This window comes from Montipora foliosa, chromosome 1, assembly GCF_036669935.1.
Source record: "Montipora foliosa isolate CH-2021 chromosome 1, ASM3666993v2, whole genome shotgun sequence".
Taxonomy (NCBI): Eukaryota; Metazoa; Cnidaria; class Anthozoa; order Scleractinia; family Acroporidae; genus Montipora; species Montipora foliosa.
The window spans coordinates 49,866,190-49,875,037 of NC_090869.1; the positions used below are offsets into that span (position 1 = coordinate 49,866,190).

General features: G+C 35.7%; 1 pseudogene; it reads right to left on the bottom strand.

Moving 5' to 3' along the window:
- Positions 1-3,241: 3,241 nt before the first annotated feature.
- LOC137970838 (uncharacterized) lies at positions 3,242-4,675 on the bottom strand (annotated as a pseudogene).
- Between the last annotated feature and the right edge of the window lie 4,173 nt (positions 4,676-8,848).

Consider the following 8,848-nt stretch of genomic DNA (forward strand, 5'->3'; position numbering starts at 1 on the left):
CAAGTCAATACCCCGGGACGCTACTCCGCGCAAAGGTCACTCAGTTGATTGAGCATCGGGCTGCCGTGCGGGAGGTCGTAAGTTCGACTCCGGCTGGACCAACACTCAGGGTCTTAAAATAACTGAGGAGAAAGTGCTGCCTTTATAATTACGTCAGCAAATGGTTAAGACTTTCAAGTCTTCTCGGATAAGGACTATAAACCTTAGGCCCCGTGTCACAACCCTTGAATGTTCACAACCCAGGGGACGTAAAAGAACCCACTTCCTATACGAAAAGAGTAAGGCATGGAGCTCCCGGTGTTGTGGTCAGGCCTCATTTTATTCATTCATGTGCTGGGTGAGATCGTTAAAGGACTGGTAGCGGCAGGCAGTGGCGCCTGTATATGCTGATCCATAGATCACCTGCTTGTTAAGCGCATTTGAATATGTCAATAGAAAATGCGCTAGATAAATTCATTATCATTACGATTACCATTACTCCCTACGCAATGACGCCCTAGGTCTTCACAAGGTTCCACACACCTGCATGGTGCAAGACCTCTGGAGACCGAGCATTTGCTGTTGCAGTTCCCAGATTCTGGAACAGCCGTCCTCTTGCTATCAGAGAGAGTAACTCTATTGATAATTTTAAAAGGAACTTGAAAACGCCAAGAGAGTTTTTTTTTTCTGAGGATTTTAGGTAGATTTTGGTTCCAGACCCTTGAGTCCAACATGCTGGACCCAACACATTGCATTCGTCTGGCCACCTCTTTGTCATTCAACACTTTTCAACAGTGTCCAACAATGTTGGATGGCAAGGCCTGTGTGGGTTAATGAAAAGATACTGGAAATACCCACACACAGAGACACCAGTTAATTCGAAATTTAAAAAGCTTGGCCCGATTTTATAATGACTTTAAAAAATTAATGCCTCCATGGAATAAGGATTCCCGGATTTGAGCTGTACGCACGGGCGTATATGCGTATATGGACGCTACGCCCCTGGACTCAGTGTTTGAAAATTTGTTCTTGTCATTGTTCTTAAATCTGTTGATACTGAAAACGTGTCATACAAAAATGGATTAGCTGCTTGGTTATCCAAATTAGCATCATCGATTATAAAAACAAAAACATGACGAAGCTTCGATTCACCAGAACATATGGTAAAATGACCTTATCTTTGCTGTGTAGAATTGCTTCTCGCAATATGTTCTCTCAAAGATATTGACTCCTATACAACGTTTGTCCTTCAGAATTGAAGACAATCCTTGGTACAAATAACTGCATTTTCATAATCATAACCCGGCAATCATCAGCAGCTTGCCAAATAAGGTTATTGTCAGATTCAATCATCAATTTTATTTCAATTCTTGTGGAAGATAATAATTCGTTTACCAGTGATTTAAAAGATGAATACCTGTTCAAAGGCAGTTCAAAATCAACGACAGATGACGCACCAAGAATTTTCTTTCGTTCCAAGAAACCTGCATTGTAATTGGCTTGAGCTACTCTCGGTTCATCATGAGCACTGGTATCTTGAAAAACGAAATCGTTTGTGACTGTGCTTTTAGAATAAATAGGACTATATTCCAATATTTTTTTGATATTCACAGAATGATTGGCATCATTGCAATCATACACAATTTTACCATTGAGTCGTACATCAATATCTTTTACGAATTTATCAATACTATTTACTATGCCGTTTAAATCATTTGCAGCAACATTGGCATTACCCAATTTTTTAACTTTGAAAGATATTCCTATTCCGGCATTGTGCCAATCCAATGGGGTTATGCTGTTGCTGTTATCAAACAACAAATCTATGATCTTTTTTCTGAGACCTATTATTTCTAGGGTTTCCTGTATCAAGAGCTGTTTCTAATTCAAAAACAACGTCTTCATATCGTTCAACGTATTTTGGGTTTCTGATTGATTTCATTATATCAGTACATTACATGATTTTGCATTTTATTATTCCGTAAACGCCCTCCAGAAAGCAACCTTTCGACTCGATCAGCTATTTGAGAATCGTTTAACTGATTTGTCACAGTTGGTTGTTTTTTCCGTAACATCGAAATGATTTTATCACCAGCTTTTTTAGCTTCCATGGTTGTTTCCTTGATGATTGGAATGTACTTTACAGTTTCGTTAATTGCTTTGCCTGATTTTTTTACAACTGGTTTTTCAAACATATGAGAAACAAAGCCTTCACCATAAATATGCTTTTTAACATATCGACCCGTTTCAGGATCTTATCTTGTCTTAAATTCACGTTTCATTATATTATGGAGTTCCCTTTTTTCATTATTGAAGAACATGTTGATGGGTCCTTGTCTAAGAATTAGCGTCATGAACTAATTAATACCATTAAGATTAATAAATCCACTAAGACTGTCCTTAACTGTAATTCTCATTTATGACATGATTGAATTCGAAACTGGGCTATAAAGAGCCCCTCGTGGTTCGAAAGTAAAAGGGTAGCTCCTGGTTAAATTATCAGTTGGAATAAAGGCAAGAGTATCACTTCTTCTACCATCAACTAAGCTGTCAGAAACAATATCACAACCAATAATAACAGCATCGACACTATTAGTTATGTTTGGAAGTTTCACTGAAGTCTCAGTTTTTTGCAACAATTTGTGATCAAAACCAATAAGGTCTCCAAAATTGCTATTTCTCATATCAAGTTGCCAAAGACGTTTAGTTCAAGGACTACTTTGTAACTAGATAATATGAAAGATAATCTTATGCCTTCTTTGTCATCCCCGTTACGTTCCAAAATTTCTTGTATATAATCGTCTAAATCATCATACGAATACATTCCATCAGTAAAATTGATGTCTTCCCATGTATTTCCGTTATCTGCGGAGTATTTTATAGAATTATTGTTGTATTTTTCACTGATATTATGCCATGAGAAAGTCATCGTTACTCTATCTAAAGCAAGATCATTATGTCATAAATACTTTTGTCCTTTGGCCATTTCAATTTCAACAGGAAAAGAAAACAAACAGCGGTTACAAACATTTTCATTTTATACTTGACAGTTTTAACCGTCACTTCTGATGATGTATGCTGCAACATACGAAACGTCAAGTATAAAATGAAGATCATAATGACTATCTCTATCACGCTTTATAACAGGATCAAATTTTATCGGGAAAATTTCAGTTTTATGTTGACCTAGTTTTATTCTATTTACACTTGAAATATGTATAGCTCTGTGGTACACTATAACAGCACATTACATATTTTTTGGTTATATTACATATTCTCTCAAAAGTTCATTAAGCTCATGATTATCAATAGCCCCAAGCTTATTTGATGTATGAGCTACTTGACTGAATTCAGTTTTTACATCATTATTACCAGCTAATCTTGATCCGCTAAGCAACTCTAACCTGTCTATTAAATCATTTGTATTGCTGAAATAAACCACTCCCGAGCCAATCTTTTGCGACTTGCGGCTTGTTTCGTGCATTGGTATTTGACTCAGCCTATTCAGTTCATCAAAAACCATTTTGGAAAGAGGGCTGTACTGCTTTTTGCTGTTGAATCGTTTGGTTAGTAAATCAGTTGTATCAAAGTCGATTGGGCGATCAATCACCTTTTTACCATCCTTAATTGCAACTAGATGTAACTATCTTAATAATTTAGGAACATCTATCATCAGGGGCACCCAACGACCAATTTGTTGGAAAATGTATTATTATACCCCAGTTAATGAAAATAAATGTTATTAAGGCATTTTCAGGTGTTTTTCAGTGTTGCTGGGAAAACATTATCTGTACCTTTTTCCCACCAAGACACACAAGAAATTTCCCAGCCAGCTAGATAAAATTGTATGGTTTCCCAGCCAGCTGATCAAATTTATTTCCCAGCCAAGAATTCCGCGCGCTTTCAAATCCCTCGATCCAAAACGACCGCACAAAAGCTACAAAACCGGGACAAAACAGGTTTTTTCCACAAGCGCAATCACTCTGACCAGCAGTCGTATGTTTGTGACTACTCTCTAGAAGAGGGAAGGGGTTCTTCTTCTTTTTTTTTTAGTCGTCCTCAGTCTTCAGAGTTTCTACGCCCATCTCGGGTTGAAATGCGTGAAAAAGTCAGTAATTCCCAGGCAAAACCTCTATCAATAACAAAATTTCCCAGCCAGCTCATCGAAACACCTGTATTTTTGCCAGCCAGCAAGATTCCTCTGGGGAACAGATAATGTGAGGAACAGATTCGTTGGGTGCCCCTGTATCATTAGACCACCATATTGTCCATTACTTTTGATTTTATAAGCATTTCGCTTTGGTTGAGTGTATTTCAATCCTTGACCGATTGTCTCACTTCCTTCATCAATGATCTTAATTCTTTTTCTGTATTTTTGTATCAATTTAGTGTCCTCATCTAATCTATCAATTTGATCCTTATTTTGTGCTTTCCGTTTACCTTTCGATAAAGTCCCTTTTCGTTGTCCGAGTGTTTTTGGCAACTTACCAACCCCACTGTCATAATCATCAAGATCTAGATTTTTTTCCATTGAAGCCTTAAAAATATCACTTGTTATATATAGGTTGTACTTAGTCACCTTTTTTATTTCATCAATACTAAAACGCTTGCCAAGGTTAAATTTTAACATAGCTGGTTTATAGCCAATTGGCATTTTAGCTGATTCTTTTGGTTGTTTATCGGGAAGATAAGTCATTATTGCAATTTATCATATAGATACTGATGAAATACCAGGATTTCTCCTTTTACTAAAAAATCATATCTTCACCGCGCGCAGTGAACGTATCATTTTTATCTTTCACATGTGAGGATATAGCTGTCGTCATGGTAACGAACACGATTAGCCAATAAAACCTGAGCTTCCTCTTCATTGTACGATACTTTTGTGCTTTAATATAATTCTTATCTACCACATTAACAGTTTTATTGCAAAATTTTACGTTATCATGATTTGTTTTTCATATCTTTCATATCTTGTTTCATATTACACAACATGCGTGTTTTAGTGGTTGGTGAACACTTTTTCATCATTTCGGAAATGAATAAAACAAATTGTTTTAAATCTAGACATTTCATAAATATCTACATAATAAACAGAACATTACATGGCCGCGCGGGAATACGAATTTTATCTTCTCGTGCTGAACGTATCTCTCACTCGTTCGCTTCGCTCACTCGTGAGAGATACTTGCAGCACTCGAAGATAAAATTCGTATTCCCGCGCGGCCATGTAATATCCTCTATATCTTCTAACATGAAGTCAATGCTTGTTGGTTTTTTTGTAACTGCTCAATTAGTTTATCCTGTTTATCATCAATTGTCTCTTTTACTTCTTGTTGAGCTTTGATAATTGGTTGAAATTTCGGTAAGACCAAGTTGCATATCTTGTTTTTCATGTCGGTACTCTTTGATTGTATCTTTAACTTGGTTTGTCAATTGCCCTGCTTTTATTTTTGAATTAGATATTTGTTTAAATTGTTGAATGTCCATATATAATTGCTTACATAAAAATATTTATCTCAACTTAAAAATACTTATCTTAACTTATCCCTTTTTATCTAAGCAATAATATATGAATATACCGAATTACGATTGTAAAGATAAACCAACAAATTTCAAGCAACTATATGATTATATGCCAAATGATACACAGTTCGGATGTTAATCACTTCACCGTCAGGAGCTGGTAAAACCAATTTGCTTTACCATATATTGATGTCCCCATTAGTTTATTATGATCAGATTTATTTATATGCCAAGAATATTGAACAAGACAAATATCAGCAAATGATAAAAATGTTTGATAGTATCAGAAATAATATTGGTTATGATCTTTTGGTATATAGCAATGATATTATTACACCAGTTGAAGATCTGATGGACGATGATGCTCAAAAAATAGTGATATTCGATGATTACGTAACGGAAAAAATCAAAAGCCATTGACAGACTGTTATAAGAGGACGGCATAAGAATTGCTCTATATTCTACCTTTCCCAATCTTACTATAAAACACCAAAGGATATCAGATTCAATTGTAGCCATTTTTCCTGGCACCAATGAACGGAATTTAATATCACGTGAGCTAGGTGTATTAAAAGATCAATATATTAAAGCGACCAAAAAGCCATATTCCTTTTTGCATGTTGATAAACCACAAAGAATTGTGAAAAGAAACTTTTATGGAATGATCTAAGAAAATATCTAACCTAACAACATATATAGGAATATTTAATGAACAAAGTACTTCTCAAACCTATGGTCCTCAAATTATACGTGGACCTCCTGGAATTGGTTTCATATTAGACAAACAAGGAACGTACGACATACAAAACAAAAAGCTGACTAATGTCAAACCTGGCATGGGTGATAGCGATGTTTTGACAAAAAAGCAAATATATGATCACATTAAAGCAAATGGTGATGATTCAAGTACCCCTCCCATAGATTTAACACATTATTTGAAAAAAGATCGTTCGAATGGTGGTATGCAAGGCCCTTTAAAAATGAATTTCAATCATATCGAGGATATAGCAAACCCAAGAGATGGTAAAAGCGACCCTGTGCCATATCAATAATTCTGTCAATGGTACACGAAATTTGACGATGATATAAAAAAATGTATGTGAAAAATCCAATTAATATGGGAAATAAAAAATAACTGGCTTACAAGAACCTATTAATCACAAAGATGCAGCAACAAAATTGTACATTGATAACTCGATGATATTAAAAGCAGATATATTTTATGTTGATGATGAAATAGCCAAAATTTAACATTTAGGAGATCTTTCACCATATATGAAAAGGGATGGTTCTATAGCTAGGACCGGCAATTTCAACATGAATAACTTCAATATCAACAATGTAAAAGCAGCTATGAGTGGCCATCAAGCAATCAATTAACTTAGTAACTATTTACACAAAACGGGAGGTACTATGCAAGGCGATATTGAAGTGAATAATAATAGTATCTACAGCATAAAAAACTCAATAGACAAAACGTCAGCTGTTAACCGTAAATAGGTAACCAACTAAACTCAAGAAAAAACTGGATAAAAACAAGGATATTAACATGGGTGGAAATAAAATTGTTAGTTATAGAAATTCAAATGATTTGAATGATCTTGTAAATAAATCATATGTCGATCAAAAAGTTTCACAGGCCTCAAGTAGTGTTGATCTTTCTCCGTTTTTAAAAAAAGGATGGAAACGTGGAAATGACTAATAATTTAAACCTCAACAATAATAAACTGATCCATGTAAAAAGTGCGACAGCCAATTCAGATGCTGTAAATTTGGAGCAATTAAACGAAGCTAATACAGTACTGGCAACCGCTGTATCCAAATCATATCTAAATCAAAGTGCCACTGTCGTTACTCGTGGATATGAAAGTTACCGCGATTGTTTAAAATTGGCAGGCTGAAGTTTTCTTGTGTAACAGCACGGTGGGCTCTCATATGCAACTAGATACCCAAAACAATGCATGTATATGAGGTAATCCCCTTTGCTGGAATTCAACCCTGTAAAATAAGTACACCATTTCTCCAATAGGCATAAGATTACTCGTTAACACATCCTCTATACAGAGCTGTACCATGTGTTCAAAGTTCGTTGCACAGATGACAGGGTAATTTTGAATAAGGTCTGATTTTTGTTGCCAGGTCATATTGTTAATGTCATCAGGTTTAGCAAGTAGAGCAGATCCATTCAGTAATATTAACACTTTTTGTGCCAGTTATACATTCCTCCAACAAACCTTGCGAATATTTGTCACTATATTTGATACTGTTACACTTAGAAACAGATGATCTGAACCATAACTGATCACAGCAAATGCACATATATTCAGTGTCATGTGTTATCTTATCACGAAAAAGACTGAATCACTTTTGACATGGAATAACTAATAGAGTCTTGACCTTGACAAATTTCAGTTTGGTTTAGCCTTAAGCTCTGCATAGCTTTCCTTAAATGGTTTTATCCTTTTCTGTTTAGGTCTCTGATATGTTCTGGATTGCTTTTCTTTTCCTGTTCCCTTGCTGCTTTAATATTTTCAGATCTGTTTTGGCGTTTTGCATTGTTTTTCTTTTCCCTGAACTCTTCAAGTGATTGTGTCTCTTCCGCTTGATAGATTCCCTCATATAAGCTCTTTTTTGGCACTGCTTTGTAGAAATTATTACTGACACTTACATCATTTTTGGCCATCGTTAATTAATCAATTGTTACCAGGCTCTGAATAATTGTTGACCGTTTGGTAACACCGCTGATTTCATAACCTGAAATACTGTCATTATAATAATCTAATTGAAGTGCTGAAACATAGTGTCTTCCATCTAGATGTCCAGTGATCACGGTAGTTTCCTGTTGTCCGCTTATAGGACTGATAGCAGTTACTGGTGCCCACCCCTCAATGGATTCATCCATACGTATAGTAACATTTAATACATTGCAAACTGCTTGCACAATAAGTGCATCACACCATGTATGTTGCTGTGACAACAAACGCACCATAGCTCTGTAATGGGTCCAATAAATTTTCGACGGTTGTTTCTGATGGATTCAACTCCAGCAGCATGCACATTCATGTGATAGGAAGGCTCATTGCATAACTGGTGGGCAACATAAAAAAAGAAGCATGAACCATCTGAGGTACATTCTAGTGCCTTAAATCCTTTTTGAGCTAATCGAGCCTGCAACAGTGCTATAGAAAGATTTCTCAGTATTGTATGTGCTGTATGTGTACTCGTTACATGAGAAACAGGGCCTGGGTTCGATTCAATGTCTCCCGATATCAATAGCTTTTCTCTTGATAGACAATAATTCTCATTTTGTTGGTTCAATTTTGTCGAATACGTAGTAGCAGAT